The 20,226-nt window shown below is 45.1% G+C and overlaps 26 pseudogenes; all 26 read right to left on the bottom strand.

The window, feature by feature from the left end:
- Positions 1-711: 711 nt before the first annotated feature.
- Positions 712-830, bottom strand: LOC148267963 (5S ribosomal RNA; annotated as a pseudogene).
- Positions 831-1,034: 204 nt separating this feature from the next.
- On the bottom strand, positions 1,035-1,153 carry LOC148267964 (5S ribosomal RNA; annotated as a pseudogene).
- A 206-nt stretch (positions 1,154-1,359) lies between these two features.
- Positions 1,360-1,477, bottom strand: LOC148267965 (5S ribosomal RNA; annotated as a pseudogene).
- Positions 1,478-1,682: 205 nt separating this feature from the next.
- Positions 1,683-1,801, bottom strand: LOC148267966 (5S ribosomal RNA; annotated as a pseudogene).
- A 1,499-nt stretch (positions 1,802-3,300) lies between these two features.
- Positions 3,301-3,419, bottom strand: LOC148267967 (5S ribosomal RNA; annotated as a pseudogene).
- Positions 3,420-3,622: 203 nt separating this feature from the next.
- Positions 3,623-3,741, bottom strand: LOC148267968 (5S ribosomal RNA; annotated as a pseudogene).
- Positions 3,742-4,269: 528 nt separating this feature from the next.
- On the bottom strand, positions 4,270-4,388 carry LOC148267969 (5S ribosomal RNA; annotated as a pseudogene).
- A 206-nt stretch (positions 4,389-4,594) lies between these two features.
- On the bottom strand, positions 4,595-4,713 carry LOC148267970 (5S ribosomal RNA; annotated as a pseudogene).
- Positions 4,714-5,272: 559 nt separating this feature from the next.
- LOC148267971 (5S ribosomal RNA) lies at positions 5,273-5,391 on the bottom strand (annotated as a pseudogene).
- A 206-nt stretch (positions 5,392-5,597) lies between these two features.
- LOC148267972 (5S ribosomal RNA) lies at positions 5,598-5,716 on the bottom strand (annotated as a pseudogene).
- A 692-nt stretch (positions 5,717-6,408) lies between these two features.
- On the bottom strand, positions 6,409-6,527 carry LOC148267973 (5S ribosomal RNA; annotated as a pseudogene).
- A 1,088-nt stretch (positions 6,528-7,615) lies between these two features.
- LOC148267974 (5S ribosomal RNA) lies at positions 7,616-7,734 on the bottom strand (annotated as a pseudogene).
- A 205-nt stretch (positions 7,735-7,939) lies between these two features.
- Positions 7,940-8,058, bottom strand: LOC148267975 (5S ribosomal RNA; annotated as a pseudogene).
- Positions 8,059-8,585: 527 nt separating this feature from the next.
- LOC148267976 (5S ribosomal RNA) lies at positions 8,586-8,704 on the bottom strand (annotated as a pseudogene).
- Positions 8,705-8,910: 206 nt separating this feature from the next.
- LOC148267977 (5S ribosomal RNA) lies at positions 8,911-9,029 on the bottom strand (annotated as a pseudogene).
- Positions 9,030-9,235: 206 nt separating this feature from the next.
- LOC148267978 (5S ribosomal RNA) lies at positions 9,236-9,354 on the bottom strand (annotated as a pseudogene).
- A 530-nt stretch (positions 9,355-9,884) lies between these two features.
- On the bottom strand, positions 9,885-10,003 carry LOC148267979 (5S ribosomal RNA; annotated as a pseudogene).
- Positions 10,004-10,209: 206 nt separating this feature from the next.
- On the bottom strand, positions 10,210-10,328 carry LOC148267980 (5S ribosomal RNA; annotated as a pseudogene).
- A 203-nt stretch (positions 10,329-10,531) lies between these two features.
- LOC148267981 (5S ribosomal RNA) lies at positions 10,532-10,650 on the bottom strand (annotated as a pseudogene).
- Positions 10,651-10,839: 189 nt separating this feature from the next.
- Positions 10,840-10,958, bottom strand: LOC148267982 (5S ribosomal RNA; annotated as a pseudogene).
- A 1,249-nt stretch (positions 10,959-12,207) lies between these two features.
- Positions 12,208-12,326, bottom strand: LOC148267983 (5S ribosomal RNA; annotated as a pseudogene).
- Positions 12,327-15,394: 3,068 nt separating this feature from the next.
- On the bottom strand, positions 15,395-15,512 carry LOC148267984 (5S ribosomal RNA; annotated as a pseudogene).
- Positions 15,513-17,300: 1,788 nt separating this feature from the next.
- LOC148267985 (5S ribosomal RNA) lies at positions 17,301-17,419 on the bottom strand (annotated as a pseudogene).
- Positions 17,420-17,980: 561 nt separating this feature from the next.
- Positions 17,981-18,099, bottom strand: LOC148267986 (5S ribosomal RNA; annotated as a pseudogene).
- A 530-nt stretch (positions 18,100-18,629) lies between these two features.
- Positions 18,630-18,748, bottom strand: LOC148267987 (5S ribosomal RNA; annotated as a pseudogene).
- An 853-nt stretch (positions 18,749-19,601) lies between these two features.
- LOC148267988 (5S ribosomal RNA) lies at positions 19,602-19,720 on the bottom strand (annotated as a pseudogene).
- Positions 19,721-20,226: the final 506 nt, after the last annotated feature.

Consider the following 20,226-nt stretch of genomic DNA (forward strand, 5'->3'; position numbering starts at 1 on the left):
ACATATACCCCTTTTCCTTTCCTCCCTTCTCCCGTCATTTTTTTCGCTGTGCGCGCACACTGTATCTCTGTTTCTAGTTCTAATATCAAGCAAAATGCCCCAGCGCCTCGAGTTATGCCCAGATTAAAGGACCACCAGCCACACCTTTTTTTTTTTCGTTATTCTACTATGTAAGATGCTCGTAATGACTCTCTTATCACGTGGTGGACTATAAATGAGTGCACAAAAAAAAGTAAGCAAAATGCTCCGGCACAGCGACTCACACCGGTAAATGAACCAGCGGACTATGGCTCTGGTCGCGCGTAATGTTTGATGCCCTGTCCGCAAAAAGACAGGTGCAACACAAGCACTTCTCAGGAGGTCACTCATCCTAGTACTACTCTCGCCCAAACACGCTTAACTGCAGATTATAATGGGATATGATGCGTTAGTAATAGTATGATCCCACCCGTCCTATTCCTCACTCCAAATACATACACCCCTTCTCTTTCCCTCCCCCTCCCATCATTTTTTTTGCTCTGTGTGGACACCGCACCTCTACTTCTAGTTGTAATATCAAACAAAATGCCCAGTTGCCCCAACTCACGCCCAGATGAACGGACTGCCTGCCGCACCTCTCTTTTGCTTGTTCTATTATTTACGATGCTCGTAATGACACTATTATCACGTGGCGGACTATAAATGGATGCACGAAAAATATTAAGAAAAAGACAGGTGCAACACGAGGACTTCCCAGGAGGTCAACCATCCTAGTACTACTCTCGCCCAAGCACACTAAACTGCGAAGTTCTGATGGGATCTGGTGCATAAGTGCTGGTATGATCGCACTTATTTCATACGCGCTGTAACTACATACACTCCTTCTCCTTCCCTCCCCCTCTTGTCATTTCTTTCCTTGTGCGTGCACATTGTACCTCTCCTTCTCGTTCTAATATCAAGTAAAATGCCACGGCGCCATGACTCACAGTTGCGAATAAACTAGCGGATCATAATTCCAATCGCGCATAATATCGAATGACCCATCTGTAAAAAAATGGGTGTAACACGAGCACTTCCCAGGAGGTCACCCATCCTAGTACTACTCTCGCCCAAACACACTTAAATGCGGAGTTCTAATGGGATCAGATGCATTAGTGCTTGTATGATCACACCTATTTCATTCCGCGCTGCAAATACATACGCTCATTCTCCTTCCCTCCCCCCTCCCGTCATATGTTCCCTTATGCTTTCATACTGCACCTCTCTTTCTTGTTCTAATGTCAAGTAAAATGCCCCGACGCCGTGACTCACATTTGCGAATAAACCAGCGGACCATAGTTCCAGTTGCGTGTAACGTCGAATGACCCATCTGCAAAAAAATGGGTGCAACACGAGTACTTCCAAAATGTCACCCATCCTAGTACTACTCTCGCCCAAGCACACATAACTGCGGAGTTCTGATGGGATCCAGTGCATTACTGCTGGTATGATCGCACCTGTATGATTCCGCACTTCAAATACATAAACTCCTTCTCCTCCCCTCCCCATTCTATCATTGTTTTCCTTGTGCGTACACGCTGCACCTCTCTTTCTCGTTCTAACATTAAGTATAATGTCTCGGCACCATGACTCACAGTTGCGAATAAACCAACGGACCATAGTTCCAGTCACGCGTAATGCCGAACGACCCATCTTCAAAAAAATTGGTGCAACACGTGTACTTCCTAGGAGGTCACCCATCGTAGTACGACTCTCGTCCAAGCACACGTAATTGTAGAGTTCTGATGGGATCCGGTGCATTAATGCTGGTATGATCGCACTTGTTTCATTCCGCGCTGCAAATACATATACTCCTTTTCCCTCCATCCCCCCTCCCATCATTTGTTTCCTTGTGCGTGCACACTGCACCTCTGCTTCTCGTTCTAATATCAAGTAAAATATCCTAACACCTTAACTCACATTTACGAATAAACAAGCAGAACATAATTCCAGTCGCGTGTAACTTCGAACGCCCCATCTAAAAAAAATAGGTGCAACACAGGGACTTCCTAGGAGGTCACCACTCGTAGTATTACACTCGCCCAAGTACATTTAACTGCGGAGTTCTGACGGGATCCAGTGAATTAGTGATGGTATAATGACACCTATTTCATTATCCGCTGCGAATACATGCACTCCTTTTCCTACCCTCCCCCCTCCCGTCATTTTTTTTACTTGTGCGTGCACACTGGACCTCTCATTCTTCTTTTAATATCAAGTAAAATGCCTCGGCACTGTGACTAACATTTGCAAATAAACCAGCAGACCATAGTTCCAGTCGTGCATAACGTTGAGCGACCCATCTACAAAAAAATTGGTGCAACACGAGTACTTCTGAGGAGGTCACCCATCCTAGTAGTACTCTTGCCGAAGCACACATAACTGCGAAGTTCTTATGGGATCCGGTGCATTAGTGCTGGTATGATCGCACATGTTTCATTCCGCGCTGCAAATACATACACTCCTTCTGCTTCCCTCCCCCCTCCCGTCATTTGTTTCCTTATGCGTGCACACTGCACCTCTGCTTCTCATTCTAATATCAAGAAAAATACATCGGCGCCTTAACTCACATTTGCGAATAAACTAGCAAAACATAGTTCCAGTTGCACGTAACTTCGAACGACCCATCTGAAAAAAATAGGTGCAACACGAGGACTTCCCAAGAGGTCACCACTCCTAGTACTACACTCGTCCAAGCACATTCGACTGCATAGTTCTGATGGGATTCGGTGCATTAGTAATGGTATAATGGCACATGTTTCATTTTGCGCTGCAAATACATACACTCATTTTCCGTCCCTCCCCCCTCCCCTCATTTGTTTTCTTGGGCGTGCACACTGCACCTCTATAGCTCGTTCTAATATAAAGAAAAATACCCCGGCGCCGTGGCTAACATTTGCGAATAAACCAGCAGACTATAGTTCCAATCACGCATAACATCAAACGCCCCATCTAAAAAAAATAGGTCCAATACGAGGACTTCCCAAGAGGTCACCAATCCTAGTACTCGCCCAAGCATACTTAACTACGGAGTTCTGATGGGACCTAGTGTATTAATGATGGTATGATAGCACCTGTTTCATTCCGTGCTGCAAATACACACACTCCTTCTCCTTCCCTCCCCCCTCCTGTCACTTGTTTCCCTATCCGTGCACACTGCCCCTCTACTTCTCGTTCTGATATCAAGTAAAATGCCTCGGCACCATGACTCACATTTGCGAATAAACCAATGGACCATAGTTCCAGTCGCACGTAACCTCGAACGACCAATCTGCAAAAAAATGGGTGCAACACGAGTACTTCCAAGGAGGTCACCCATCCGAGTACAACTCTCGCCCAAGCACACTTAACTGCGGAGTTTTGATGGGATCCGGTGCATTAGTGCTGGTATGATCGCACATGTTTTATTCCGCACTGCAAATGAATACACTCCTTCTTCTCTGCCCCCTCCCATCATTTGTTTCCTTTTGCGTGCACACTGCACCTCTCCTTCTCGTTCTAATATCAAGTAAAATATCTCAGTGTCGTGACTCACATTTGCGAATAAACAAACAGAACATATTTTCAGCCGCGTGTAACGTCGAACGATCCATCTGCAAAAAAATGGGTGCAACACGAGGACTTCCTAGGAGGTCAGCCATCCTAGTACTACTCTCGCCCAAGCACACTGAACTGCGAAGTTCTGATGGGATCCGATGGATTAATGCTGGTATGATCGCACCAGTTTCATTACGCGCTACAAATACATACACTCCTTCTCTTTCCCTCCTCCTCCCGTCATTTGTTTCCTTGTGCGTGCACACTGTACCTATCCTTCTCGTTCTAATATCGAGTAAAACACCTCGCTACCGTGACTCACAGTTGCGAATAAACTAGCGGATCAAAGTTCCAGTCGCGAATAACATCGAACAATCCATCTACAAAAAAATTGTTACAACAGGAGGACTTCCCAGGAGGTCACCAATCCTATTACTACTCTAGCCTAAGCACACTTAACTGCGGAGTTTTGATGAGATCCGGTGCATTAGTGCTGGTATGATCACACTAGTTTCATTTCGCGCTGCAAATACATACACTCCTTCTCCTTCCCTCCCCCTTCCGTCATTTATTTCCTTGTGCGTGCACACTGCACCTCTGTTTTTCGTTCTAATATCAAGTAAAATACCCCGCTGCCGTGACTCACATTTACAAAAAAACCAGCAGACCATAGTTCTAGTCACGTGTAACGTCAAACACCCCATCTGAAAAAAATAGGGGCAACACGAGGACTTCCCAATAGGTCACCAATCCTAGTACTACTCTCGCCCAAGCACATTTAACTGCGGAGTTCTGATGGGATCCACTGCTTTAGTGATGGTATGATGGCACCTGTTTCATTCCGCGTTGCAAATACATACACTCCATCTCCTTTCCTCCCCCCATCCCATCATTTGTTTCCTTGTACGTGCACACTTCACCTCTCATTCTCCTTCTAATATCAAGTGAAATACCCTGGTGCTTGACTCACATTTGCGAATAAACTAGCGGACCATAGTTCCAGTAGTGCATAACGTCGAGCGAACCATCTGCAAAAAAATGGGTGCAACACGAGGACTTCCCAAGAGGTCACCCATCCTAGTACTACTCTCAGCCAAGCACACTTAAATGTGGAGTTCTGAAGGGATCCGGTGCATTAGTGCTGGTATGATCCCACCTATTTCATTCCATGCTACAAATACATACACTTCTTCTCCTTCCCTCCCCCTTCTGTCATTTATTTCCTTGTGCGTGCACACTGCACCTCTCTTTTTCATTCTAATATCAAGTAAAATGCCTCAGCGCCGTGACTCACATTTACGAATAAACCAACAGACCATAGTTCCAGTCGCGCGTAACATTGAGCGACCGATCTAAAAAAAATAGGTGCAACACGAGTACTTCCCAAGAGGTCATCCACGCTAGTACTACTCTCGCCTAAACACACATAACTACAAAGTTCTTATGGGATCCGGTTTATTAGTCCTTGTATGATCGCACCTGTTTTATTCTACACTGTAAATACATACACTCCATCTTCATCCCTCCCCCCTCCCGTTATTTGTTTCTTTGTGCGTGCACACTGCACCTCTCCTTCTCGTTGCCTCGACTCACCCCAGATGAACGGACCGCCTGCCGCACCTCTGTTTTGCTTGTTTTATAATTTACGATGCTAGTAATGACACTCTTATCACGTGGTGGACTATTTATGGATGCACAAAAAATATTAAGAAAAAGATGGGTGCAACACGAGAACTTCCAAAGAGGTCACCCATCCTGGTACTATTATCGCCCAAACACCCTTAACTGTAGAGTTCTGATGGGATCTGGTGCATTAGTGCTAGTATGATCGTACCTGTTTCATTATGCGCTACTAATACATACACTCCTTCTCCTTCCCTCCCCCCTCCCGTCATTTGTTTCCTTGTGCATGCACACTGCACCTCTCCTTGTCGTTCTAATATCAAGTAAAATGCCTCGGTGCCGTAACTCACATTTGCGAATAAACCAGCGGACCATAGTTCCAGTCGCGCGTGATGTTGAACGATCCATCTGCAAAAAAATGGGTGCAACACGAGTACTTCCCAGGAGGTCACCCATCCAAGTACTACTCGCTCCCAAGCACACATAAATACGAAGTTCTGATGGGATCCGGTGCATTAGTGCTGGTATGATCGCACCTGTTTCATTCAGCACTGCGAATACATAAAATCCTGCAAAAAATGGGTGTAACATGGGGACTTCCCAGGAGGTCACCACTTCTAGTACTAAACTCGCCCAAGCACATTTAACCGTGGAGTTGTGATGGGATCCGGTGAATTAGTGATGGTATATCTGCATCTGTTTCATTCTACGCTCCGAATACATACACTCCTTCTCCTTCCCTCCCCCCTCTCGTCATTTGTTTCCTTGTGCGTGCACGCTGCACCTCTCCTTCTCGTTCTAATATCAAGTAAAATGCCTTGGCACCGTGACTCACATTTACGAATATACCAGCGGACCATAATTCTAGTCGCACATAACGTTGAACGACCCATTTGTAAAAAAATGGGTGCAACACGAGTACTTCACAGGAGGTCACACATCCTAGTACTACTCTCGCCCAAGCACACATAACTGCGGAGTTCTGATTGGATCCAATGCAATAGTGCTTGTATGATCGCGCCTGTTTCATTCCGCGCTGCAAATACATACACTCTTTCTCCTTCCCTCCCCCCCTCCCGTCATTTGTTTCCTTGTGTGTGCACACTGCACCTCTCCTTCTCGTTCTAATATCAAGTAAAATGCCCCGGCACCGTGACTCACATTTGCGAATAAACCAGTGGACCATATATGCAGTCGCGCGTAACGTCGAACGACCAATCTACAAAAAAATGGTTGCAACACGAGGACTTCCAAAGAGGTCACCCATCCTAGTACTACTCTCGCTCGAGTATACTTAACTGCGGAGTTCTGATGGGATCGGGTGCATTAGTGCTGCTATGATCGCACATCTTTTATTCCATGCTGCAAATACATACACTCCTTCTCCTTCCCTGCCTCCTCATGTCATTTTTTTTCTTGTGAGTGCACAATGCACCTCTACTTCTCGTTCTAATATCAAGAAAAATGCCCCAGCGCTGTGACTCACATTTACCTATAGACCAGCAGACCATTGTTCCAGTCACGTGTAACGTCGAACAACCCATCTGCAAAAAAATTGGTGCAACACGAATACTTCCTAGGAGGTCACCCATCCTAGTACTACTCTCGCCCAAACAAGCTGAACTGTAGATTTTGATGGGATACGATGCATTAATGCTAATATGATCCCACCCGTCCTATTCCTCACTTCAAATACATATACCCTCTCTCTTTCCCTCCCCCCTCCCATCCTTTGTTTCGCGCTGTGTTGACATCGGACATCTACTTCTAATTGTAATATCAAGTAAAATGCCCCGTTGCCTCGACTCATGCCTAGATGAACGGACCACCCTCCGCACATCTGTTTTGATTGTTCCATTATTTACGATGCTCGTAATGACACTTTTATCACGTAGTGGACTTCAAATGGATGCACGATAGATATTAAGAAAAATACGGGTGCAACAAGCGGACTTCCCAGGAGGTCACCCATCCTAGGACTACTTTCACCCAAGAACATTTAACTACGGAGTTCTAATGGGATCCAGTACATCATTGCTGGCATGATCGCAACTGTTTCATTTTGCGATGCAAATACATACATTGCTTCTCTTTCCCTCCCCCATCCCGTCATTTGTTTCCTTGTGCGTGCACACTGCACCTCTCCTTCTTGTTCTAATATCAAGTAAAATGTCTCAGCGTCGTGACTCACATTTGCGAATAAACCAGCGGACCATAGTTCCAGTCGCACGTAACAACAAACGACCCATCTGCAAAAAAATCCTTCTCCTTCCCTCCCCCTCCCGTCATTTATTTCCTTTTGCAAGCGCACTGCACCTCTCATTCTCCTTTTAATATCAAGTAAAATGTCCCAACACCGTGACTCACATTTGCAAATAAGCCAGCAGATCATAGTTCCAGTCACGCGTAACGTCGAACAACCTATCTACAAAAAAAATTGGTGCAACTCCAGTACTTCCCAAGAGGTCACCCATCCTAGTACTACTCTCACCTAAGCACACTTAAATGCGGAGTTCTAATGGGATCTGATGCATTAGTGCTGGTATGATCGCACCTGTTTTATTCCGCGATGCAAATACAGACACTCCTTTTCCTTCCCTCCCCCCTCCCGTCATTTGTTTCCTTGCGCGTGCACACTGCACATCTGCTTTTCGTTCTAATATCAAGTAAAATACCCCGGTGCCTTAACTAACATTTGTGAATAAACCAGCGGAACATAGTTCCAGTCGCGCGTAACTTCGAATAGCCCATCTAAAACAAATAAGTGCAACACGAGGACTTCCCAGGAGGTCACCCATCATAGTACTACTCTCGCCCAAACACACTTAACTTCGGAGTTCATATGGGATCCAGCGCATTAGCGCTGGTATGATTGCACTGGTTTCATTCCGCGCTGCAAATACATACACTCCTTCTCCTTCCCTCTCCCTTCCCGTCATTTATTTCCTTGTGCGTGCACACTGCACCTCTCCTTCTCATTCTAATATCAAGTAAAATGCCTCTGCGCTATGACTCACATTTGCGAATAAACCAGCAGTTTATAATTAAAGTCGCGCGTAATGTCCAACGACCCATCTGCAAAAAAATGGGTGCAACACGAGTACTTCCCAGAAGGTCACCAATCCTAGTACCACTCTCGACCATGCACATGTAACTTGGAGTTCTGATGGGATCTGGTGAATTAGTGCTGGAATGATCGGACCTATTTTATTCCGCGCAGCAAATACATACACTCCTTCTCCTTCCCTCCCCCCTCCCGTCATTTGTTTTCTTGTGCAGGCACACTGCACCTCTCCTTCTTCTAATATCAAGTAAAATTTTCCAGTATCTTGACTCAGATTTGCGAATAAACCTGCGGACCGTAGTTCTAGTCGCGCGTAACGTCGAGCGACCCATCTGCAAAAAAATGGGTGCAACATGATGACTTCCCAGGAGGTCACCCATCCTAGTACTACTCTCGCCCAAACACACTTAAATGCGGAGTTTTGATGGGATCCGGTGCATTAGTGCTGGTATGATCGCACCTATTTCATTCCGCACAGCAAATACATACGCTCCTTCTCCTTCCCTCCCCCCTCCCGTCATTTGTTTCCTTGTGCGTGCACACTGCACCTCTCTTTCTCGTTCTAATATCAAGTAAAATGCCTCGGTACCATGACTCACATTTATGAATAAACCAGCGGACCATAGTTCCAGTCGCGCGTAACGTTGAACGACCTATCTGTGAAAAAATATGTTCAATACCAGTAATTCCCAGGAGGTCACCCATTCTATTACTAGTCTAGCCTAAACACACTTAACTGCGGAGTTCTGATGGGATCCGGTGTATTATTCTTAGTATGATCGCACCTGTTTTATTCTGCGCTGTAAATACATACACTGCTCCTCCTTCCCTCCCCCCTCCCATCATTTATTTCCTTTTGCGTGCACACTGCATCTCTAATTCTTGTTCTAATATCAAGTAAAATGCCTCGATGCCGTAACTCACATTTGTGAATAAACCAGCGGACCATAGATCCAGTCGCGCGTAACGTCGAACGACTCATTTGCAAAAAAATTGCTGCAACACGAGGACTTCCTAGGAGGTCACCCATCCTAGTACTACTCTCGTCCAAGCACACTTGACTTCGGAGTTCTGATGGGATTCGGTGCATTAGTGCTAGTATGATTGCACCTGTTTCCTTCCGCGCTATAAATACATACACTCTTTCTCCTTCCCTCCCCCTTCCCGTCATTTATTTCATTGTGCTTGCACACTGCACCTCTCCTTCTCGTTCTAATATCGAGTAAAATGCCTTAGCACCGTGACTCACATTTGCGAATAAACCAGCAGACCATAGTTCAAGTCGCGTAAAATGTCGAAATACCCATCTACAAAAAAATGGGTGCAACACGAGTACTTCCAAGTAGGTCACCCATCCTAGTACTACTCTCTCCCAAGCACACTTAACTGCGGAGTTCTGATGGAATCTGATGAATTAGTGCTTGCATGATCGGACCTATTTAATTCTGCACTGCAAATAAATACATTCCTTCTCTTTCCCTCCTCCATCCCGTCATTTATTTCCTTGTGCGTGCACACTGCAGCTCTACTTCTCTTTCTAATATCAAGTAAAATACCCCGGCGCCTTGACTCACATTTGCGAATAAACAAGCATAACATAGTTCCAGTCGCGCGTAACGTCGAATGCCCCATTTGAAAAAAATAGGTGCAACACGAGGACTTCCAAGGAGGTCACCACTCCTAGTACTACACTCGCCCATGCACAGTTAATTGCGGAGTTTTGATGGGATCCGGTGCATTAGTGCTGGTATGATCGCACATATTTCATTCTGCGCTTCAAATACATACACTCCTTCCACTTCCCTCCCCCCTCTCGCCATTTGTTTCCTTATGAGTGCACACTGCACCTCTCCTTCTTGTTCTAATATCAAGTAAAATGTCTCAGTGCAGTGACTCATATTTGTGAATAAACCAGCAGAAGATAGTTCAAGTTGCGCGTAACATCGATCGACCCATCTGTAAAAAAATGGGTGCAACACGAGTACTTCCCAAGAGGTCACCCTTCCTAGTACTACTCTCGCGCAAGCACACATAACTACGGAGTTCTGATGGGATCTGGTGCATTAGTGCTGGTATGATCACACCTGTTTCATTCCGCGCTGCAAATACATACACACCTTCTCCTTCCCTCCACCCTTCCATAATATGTTTCCTTGTGCGTGCACACTAGACCTCTCCTTGTTCTAATATCAGGTAAAATACCTCGGTGCCTTGACTCACATTTGCAAATAAACTAGCGGACCATAGTTTCAGTCGTATGTAACGAAGAGCGACCCGTCTGCAAAAAAATGGGTGCAACATGAGGACTTCCCAGGAGGTCACCCATCCTAGTATTACTCTCGCCCAAGCACACTTAAATGCAGAGTTCTGATGGGATCCGGTGCATTAGTGCTGGAATGATCGCACCTGTTTCCTTCCGCACTGGAAATACATACACTCCTTCTCCTTCCCTCCCCCTTCCTGTTATTTGTTTCCTTGTGCGTGTACACTGCACCTCCTCTTCTCGTTTTAATATCAAGTAAAATGTCTCGGCGCCGTGACTCACATTTGCGAATAAACCAGCGGACCATAATTAAAATCGTGCGTACTGCAAAAAAAGGGAGCAACACAAGAACTTTCCAGGAGATCACCCATCCTAGTACTACTCTCGCCTAAGCACGCTTAACTACGAAATTCAGATGGGATCCGCTGAACTAGTGCTGGTATGATCGTACCCGTTCTAGTTTGCGCCACAAGTACATATACCCCTTCTCCTTCTCACTCCCCTCTCATCATTTGTTTCGCTGTGCACGCATGTCACCTCTGCATCTAATTCTAATATCAAGCGAAATACCTCAACGTCTCGACTCATGCCCATATGAACAGATAGCGCCGCTCCTCATTTTTTGTTATTCTACTATGTAATATGCTCGTAGACACTCTTATCACGTGATGGGCTTTAATTAAATGTGCAAAAAACATTAATCAAAATGCGCCAGCGTCGTGACTCATGTTTGTGAATGAACAGGTGGACTGTCGCTCTGGTTCCGGGCAATGTTTAATGCCCTGTTTGAAAAAAGAAGGATACAACACGAGAGCCGAGAGCTTCCCAGGAGGTAACCCATCCTAGTACTACTCTCACCCAAACATGCATAACTGCAGAGTTCTGATGGGATCCAGTGAACTAGTGCTGGTATGATCGCACCCTTTCTTGTTTGCGCCGAAAATACATATGCCCCTTCTCCTTCCCTCTCCCCTCCTGTCATTTGATTCGCTGTGCGCGGACCTCACCTCTTTTTCTAGTTTTAATATTAAGCAAAATCCTGGTGCCTCAACTTATGCCCATATGAACGGATCGCCCCACCGCACCTCATTTTTTGTTGATAGAGTATGTAAGGTGCTCGCAATGACACTCTTATCATGTGATTGGTTTTAATTGAATGTGCAAAAAATATTAAGCAAAATGCCCTGGCAGAACGTCGCTCCGGTATCGCGTAACATTTAACGCCCCATCTATAGAAAGAAGGGTGCAATTCAAGAACTTCCTAGAAGGTCACGCATCTAGTACTACTCTCGCACAAGAACGCTTGACTGCGGAGTTCTGATGGGATCCGGTGAACTAGTGTTGGTATGATCGCAATAGTTTTGGTTTGCACTGCAAATACATATACCCCTTCTCCTTCCATCTCCCTTCCCATCATTTATTTCGCTGTGCGTGCAACTCACCTCTGCTTCTAGTTCTAATATCAAGTGATATGCCCCGGCGCCTCGACTCATGTCTAAATGAAACACCCATCGCACTTCCTTTTTCATTGTTCTACAATATAAGATGCTCGCAATGACACTCTTAACACATGATGGGCTTTAATTGAATGCACAAAAAATATTAAGCAAAATGTCCTAGCACCGTGACTCACGTTTGTGAATGAACTACCGGACCGTCGCTCTGGTCTCGCGTAATATTTAATGCCCCGTATACAAAAAAAGGGTTGCAACACGAATATTTCCCAAGAGGTCACCCATACTAGTACTACTCTCGCCCCAGCACGCTTGACTGTTGAGTTTTGATGGGATCCGGTGAACTAGTGCTGTTATGATCGCACCCCTTCTAATTTGCGCCGCACAGACATATACCACTTCTCCTTCCCTCTCCCTTCTCATCATTTGTTTCACTGTGCGCGCAACTCACCTCTGCTTCTAGTTCTAATATTGAGCAAAATGCCCTACCACCTCGACTGATGCCCATATGAACGGATCTACCGCCACACCACATTTTTCGTTGTTCTACTATTTAAGATGCTCGCAATGACACTCTCATCACGTGATGAGCTTTAATTGAATGCACGAAAAGTATTAAGCAAAATGCTCCGGCACCGTGACTCACGTTTGCGAATGAACAGGTAGACCGTCGCTCCAGTCCAGCGTAACATTTAACACCTCGTCTGAAAAGAAAAGGGTGCAACACGAATGCTTCCCAAGAGGTCACCCATCGTAGAACTACTCTTGCCCAAACACGCTTAACTGCAGAGTTCTGATGGATCCTGTGAACTAGTGCTGGTATGATCGCAACCCTTCTAATTTGCGCCGCAAAGACATATATCCCTTCTCCTTCTCTCTCCCTTGTGCACGCAACGCACCTCTGCTTCTAGTTCTAATATCGAGCGAAATGTCTCAGCGCCTCGACTCATGTCTATATGAAAGGAACACCTGCCACACCTCCTCTTTGTTGTTCTACTATATAAGATGCTCTTTATAATAATATTATCACGTGGTGGGATATAATTGAATGCACGAATAATATTAAACAAAATGCTCCGGTGCCGTAACTCATGTTTGCGAATTAACCGACGACTGTCGCTCTAGTCCTGCGTAACATTTAACGTCCGATCTGCAAAAAGAAGGGTGCAACATAAGAACTTCCTAGGACATCACCCATCTTAGTATTACTCTCGCCCAATGACGATTAACTACAAAGTTCGATGGGATATGATGCATTCGTGCTGGTATGATCGCACCCCTTTCATTCCGCTCTGCAAATACATATACCACTTCTCCTTCCCTCTCCCCTCTCATCATTTATTTTGTTGTCCGCGCACACCGCATCTCTGTTTCTAGTTCTAATATCAAGCGAAATGCCAAGGCATCTCGACTCATTCCCAGATGAACAGACCGCCCGCCAAAACTCTATTTTCATTGTTCTACCATGTAAGATAATTGTAATGACATTCTTATCTCGTGATGGACTATAAATGAATGCATGAAAAATATTAAGTAAAATGTCCCAATGCCGCGACTCACACTGGTGGACTGTCGCTCTGGTCACGCATAACATTTAATGCCCCATCCCTAAAAAGACGGGTGGAACACGAGGACTTCACAGGAGGTCACCTATCCTAATACTACTTTCACAAAAGCATGCTTAACTGCGGTGTTTGACAGGATCCAATGCATTAATGTTGGTATGATCGCATCCCTTCTATTTCATGCTGCAAATACATATACCCCTTATCCTTCCCTCTCATCTCCCATCATTTATTTCGTTGTGCATGCACACTACACCTCTATTTCTAGTTCTAATATCAAGCGAAATGTCCGGACACCTCGACTCAGCCTAGATAAACGGACCGCCTGTCGTACCTCGTTTTTCATTGTTCTACTATGTAAAATGCTCATAATGACACTCTTATCATGTGGTGGACTATAAATGAATGCACGAAAAAATTAAAAAAAATATCCTAGTGCCACGACTCATGCCGGCGGATTCTGGCTCTTATTGCACAAAACGTTTAACAACCCATCACTAAAAAGATGGGCGTAACACGAGGACTTCCCAAAAGATCACCCATCTTAGTACTGCTCTCGCCAAAGCACGCTCAACTATGGAGTTCGATGGGATCTGGTGCATTAGTGCTAGTATGATCGCACCTCTTCTATTTTGCGCTACAAATACATATACCCCTTCTCCTTCCCTTCTCCCTATTATTTGTTTCGCTATGCGCGAACACTGTACCTCTGTCTATAGTTCTAATATATAACAAAATGCTCTAGTGCCTCAACTCACGCCCAGATGAACGGACAACCCCCTGCACCTCATTTTTCATTATTTTACTATGTAAGATGCTCATAATGACACTCTTATCACGTGGCGAACTATAAATGAATGCACGAAAAATATTAAGAAAAATGTCTTGGTGTTGCGACTCACTCCGAGGGACAACGGCTTTGATCTTGCATAATGTTTAACGTACCGTCAGCAAAAAAAAGAGTGGAACATGAGAACTTTCCAGGAGGTCAGCCATCCTAGTACTACTTCCGCCCAAGCACACTTAACTACGAAATTCGATGGGATCCAGTGCATTAGTGCAGGTATGATCGCACCCCTTCCATTCCACGTTGCAAGTACGTATAGCCCTTCTCCTTCCCTCCCCCTTCCCGTCATTTGTTTCGTTGTGCGCACACACCCCACCTCTATTTCTAGTTCTAATATCAAGTGAAATACCCTGGCACCTCGACTCACGCCCAGATGAATGGATCGCCCGCTGTACCTCATTTTTCATTGTTATACTATGTAAGATACTCGTAATGACACTCTTATCACATGGTGGACTATAAATGAATGCACGAAAAATATTAAGCAAAATTTTCAGGCCCCACGACTCACACTGGCAAACTGTGGCTCCGATCGCACTTAACATTTAACACCCCATCTACAAAAAGATGGGTTCAACTCGAGGACTTTCCAAGAGGTCATCCATCCTAGAACTAATCTTGCCCAAGCACGCTTGACTATAGAGTTCTGATGGGATCCTGTACATTAGTGTTTGTATGATCGCAACTATCCCATTCCCCACTGCAAATATATATAGCCCTTCTCCTTCCCTCTACCCTCCCATCATTTATTTCGCTGTGCGGGCATATCGCATCTCTGCTTCTAGTTCTAATATAGAGCGAAATGCCATGTCGCTTTGACTCACACCCAGAAGAATGAAGGCCCGCTGCGACTCTTTTTTTGTTGTTCTACTATGTAAGACTCTCGTAATGAGACTCTTATCACGTGGTGGCTACAAATAAATTCACGTAAAATATTAAACAAAATGTTTCAGCGTCGCTACTCATGCCGGCGGATTGTGGTTCCGATCGCGCGTAACGTTTGACGCCCCGTCTGTAAAAAGACGGGTGCAACAAGAAAACTTTCCAGGAGGTCACCCATCCTAGTACTACTCTCGTCCAAGCACGCTTAACTACGGAGTTCGATGAGATCCGGTGTATTAATGCTAGTATGATTGCACCCCTTCCATTCTGCGATGCAAATACATATACCCCTTCTCCTTCCCTCCCCCCACCTGTCATTTTTTTCGCTATGCGCGCACACCGCACCTCTGTTTATAGTTTTAATATCAAGAGAAATGCCCCGACACCTCGACTCACGCTAGAAGAAAGGACCACCCACCGTACCTCATTTTTCTTTATTCTACTATGTAAGATGCTTGTAATGACACTCGTGGTAGACTATAAATGAATGCACGAAAAAATAATAAGCAAAATACATATACCCCTTCTCTTTCCCTCCCCCCTCCCTTCATTTGTTTCGCTCTATGTGGAAACCACACCTCTACTTATAGTTGAAATATCAAGCAAAATGCCTTGTTGCCTTGACTCACGCCTAGATGAACGGACCGCTGCTGCACCTCTATTTTGCTTGTTCTATTATTTATAATGCTCGTAATGACACTCTTATCATGTGGTGAACTATAAATGGATGCACGAAAAATATTAAGAAAAAGACGGGTGCAACACGAAGACTTCCTAGGAGGTCACCTATTCTTGTATGACTCTCGCCCGAGCACACTTAACTGCGGAGTTCTAATGGCATCAGATGCATTAGTGATGATATGATCGCACCTGTTTCATTTCGCGCTGCAAATACATACACTCCTTCTCCTTCCCTCCCCCCGCCCCCCATTTGTTTCCTTGTGTGTGCATACTACACCTCTCATTCTCCTTCTAATATTAAGTAAAATGCCTCGATGCCGTGACTCTTATTTGCGAATAAACTAGCGGACCATAGTTCCAGTCGCGCGTAACGTCCGACGATAAATCTGCAAAAAAATGGGTGCAACACAAGTACTTCCTAAGAGGTCACCCATCCTAGTACTACCCTCGCCCAAACACACTTAACTGTGGAGTTCTGATGGGATCCGGTACATTAGTGCTTGCATCACCTGTTTCATTCCGCGCTGTAAATACATACACTCCTTCTCCTTCCTTCCACCCTCCCGTCATTTGATTCTTTGTGCGTGCACACTGCACCTCTCTTTCTCGTTCTAATATCAAGTAAAATGACTCGGCACCGTGACTCACATTTGCGAATAAACCAGCGAACAATAGTTCCAGTCGTGCGTAACGTCAAACGCCCCATCTAAAAAAAATAGGTGAAACACAAAGACTTCCCAAGAGGTCACCACTCTAAGTACTACACTCGCCCAAGCACATTTAACTACGAAGTTATGATGGGATCCGGTGAATTAGTGATGGTTAATGGCATCTGTTTCATTCCGCACTGCAAATACATACACTCCTTCTCCTTCCCTCCCCCCTCCCGTCATTTGTTTTCTTGTGCGTGCACACTGCACATCTTCTTCTCCTTCTAATATCAAGTAAAATGCCCCAGTGCCGTGACTCACAATATGCGAATAAACAAGTGGACCATAGTTACAGTCGCGGGTAACATCGAACAACCCATGTGTAAAAAAATGGCTACAACACGAGGACTTCTCAGGAGGTCATAACTCCTAGTACTACACTCGCCCAAGCACATTTAACTGTGGAGTTCTGATGGGATCCGATGAATTAGTGATGGTATAGTGGCACCTGTTTTATTCTGCGCTACAAATACATACACTCCTTCTCCTTCCCTCCCCCCTCTTGTCATTTGTTTCCTTATACGTGCACACTGCACCTCTGCTTCTCGTTCTAATATCAAGTAAAATACCCCAGCACTGTGACTCACATTCACGAATAAACCAGCAGAGCATAGTTCCAGTCGCGTGTAACATCGAACGACCCATCTGCAAAAAAATAGGTGCAACACGAGGACTTCCTAGGAGATCACCCATCTTAGTACTACTCTCGCCCAAGAACACTTAACTATGGAGTTCTGATGGGATTCGGGGCATTAGTGCTGGTTTGATAGCACCCGTTTGCTTCTACGCTGCAAATTCATACACTCCTTCTCCTTCCCTCCCCCCTTCCGTCATTTGTTTCCTTGTGCGTGCACACTGCACCTCTCTTTCTCATTCTATTATCAAGTAAATGCCCTGGGATCGTGACTCGCATTTGTGAATAAACCAGCGGACCATAGTTCCATTGGCGCATAATGTCGAATGACTCATCTGTAAAAAAATGGGTGCAACATAAAGACTTCCCAAGATGTCACCCATCCTAGTACTACTCCCGCCCAAACACACTTAACTGCGGAGTTCTAATGGTACCCGGTGCATTAGTGCTAGTATGATCACACTTGTTTCATTTCGCGCTGCAAATACATACACTCCTTATCCTTCCCTACCCTCTCTCGTTATTTGTTTACTTGTGCGCGCACACTGCACCTCTCCTTCTCGTTGCCTTGACTCACGCCCAGATGAATGGACCGCCTACCACACCTCCATTTTGCTTGTTCTATTATTTACGATGCTCGTAATGACACTCTTATCATGTGGTGGACTATAAATGGATGCACGAAAAATATTAAGAAAGAGACGGGTGCAACACGAGGACTTCCAAGGAGGTCACCCATACTAGTACTATTCTTGCCCAAAAACACTTAACTGTAGAGTTCTGATGGGATCCGGTGCATTAGTGCTGGTATGATCGCACTTGTTTCATTTCACGCTGCAAATACATACACTCCTTCTCCTTCCCTCCCCCCTCCCCTCATTTGTTTCCTTGTGCGTGCACAATGCACCTCTCCTTGTCGTTCAAATATCAAGTAAAATGCCTTGGCGCCATGACTCACATTTGCAAATAAACTAGCGGACCATAGTTCTAGTCGCGCGTGACATAGAACTACCCATCTGTAAAAAAATGAGTGCAACACGAGTTCTTCTCAGGAGGTCACCCATCCTAGTAATACTCTCGCCGAAGCACACATAAGTACGGAGTTATGATAGGATCCGGTGCATTAGTACTGGTATGATCGCACCTGTTTTATCCCGCGCTGTAAATATATACACTTCTTCTTCTTTCCACCTCCTCACCTCATTTGTTTCCCTGTGCGTGCACACTGCACGTCTGCTTCTCATTCTAATATCAAGTAAAATACCCCGGTGTCGTGAATTACATTTGTGAATAAACCAGCGGACCATAGTTTCAGTCGCGCGTAACGTCGAAAGACCCATCTACAAAAAAATGGGTGCAACACGAGGACTTCCCAGGAGGTCAACCATCTTAGTACTACTCTCGCCAAAGCACACTTAACTGCGGAGTTCTGATGGGATCCGGTGCATTAGTGCTGGTATGATCGCAACTGTTTGCTTTCACATTGCAAATACATACACTCCTTCTCCTTCCCTCCCTACTCCCATAATTTCTTTCCTTGTGCGTGCACACTATTCCTCTTTTTCTCGTTCTAATATCAAGTAAAATGTCCCGTGGCCATGACTCACATTTGCGAATAAACCAGCGGACCATAGTTCCAGTCGCGCGTAACGTTGAACGACCCATCTGCAAGAAAATGGGTGTAACACGAGTACTTCCCAAGAGGTCACCCATCCTAGTAGAACTCTTGGCCAAGCTTACTTAAATGCGTATTTCTGATGGGTGCGGTGCATTAATACTGGTATGATCGCACCTGTTTTATTCCGCACTGTAAATACATACACTCCTTCTCCTTCCTTCCCCCCTCCCGTCATTTTTTTCCTTGTGCATGCAGATTGCACCTTTCCTTCTCGTTCTAATATCAAGTAAAATGTCTCGGCACCGTGACTCACATTTGCGAATAAACCAAGACCATAGTTCCAGTCCCATGTGATGTCGAACGACCAATCTGTAAAAAAATGGGTGCAACACGAGAACTTCCCAAGAGGTCACCACACCTAGTACTACACTCGCCCAAGCACATTTAACTGCGGAGTTCTGTTTGAATCCGGTTAATTAGTAATGGTATAATGGCACCTGTTTCATTCTGCGTTGCAAATACATACACTCCTTCTCCTTCCTTCCATCATCCTGTCATTTGTTTCCTTGTGCGTGCACAATGCACCTCTCATTCTCCTTCTAATATCAAGTAAAATGCCCTTGCGCCGTGACTCACATTTGCGAATAAACTAGTGGACCAAAGTTCCAGTCGTACATAATGTCGAGCCACCCATCTGCAAAAAAAAGGGTGCAACACGAGTACTTCCTAGGAGGTCACCCACCCTAATACTACTCTCACCCAAGCTCACTTAAATGCGGAGTTCTGATTGGATCCGGTGCATTAGTGTTGGTATGATAGCACCTGTTTCATTTCGTGCTGCAAATACATACACTCCTTCTCATTCCTTCCCCCCTCCCGTCATTTATTTCCTTATGCGTGCACACTGCACCTCTCCTTCTTGTTCTAATATCAAGTAAAATGCATCGCCTCGTGACTAACATTTGTGTATGTACCTAAGGACCATAGTTCCAGTCCCACGTAACGTCGAACAACCTATCTGCAAAACAATGACTACAACACGAGTACTTCCCAAGAGGTCACCCATCCTAGTACAACTCTCGCCAAAACACACTTAACTGCAAAGTTTTGATTGGATCCGGTGCATTAGTCCTAGTATGATCGCACCTGTTTTATTCTGTGCTGCAAATACATACACTCCTTCTCCTTCCTTCCCCCCTCCCGTCATTTGTTTCCTTATGCGTGTACACTGCACCTCTTCTTCTCGTTGTAATATCAACTAAAATGCACCGGCGCCGTGACTCACATTTACGAATAAACCAGCGGATCATAGTTCCAGTCGTACGTAACG

Source organism: Carica papaya, chromosome 3 (assembly GCF_054855325.1).
Source record: "Carica papaya isolate Zhongbai chromosome 3, ASM5485532v1, whole genome shotgun sequence".
Classification (NCBI taxonomy): Eukaryota; Viridiplantae; Streptophyta; class Magnoliopsida; order Brassicales; family Caricaceae; genus Carica; species Carica papaya.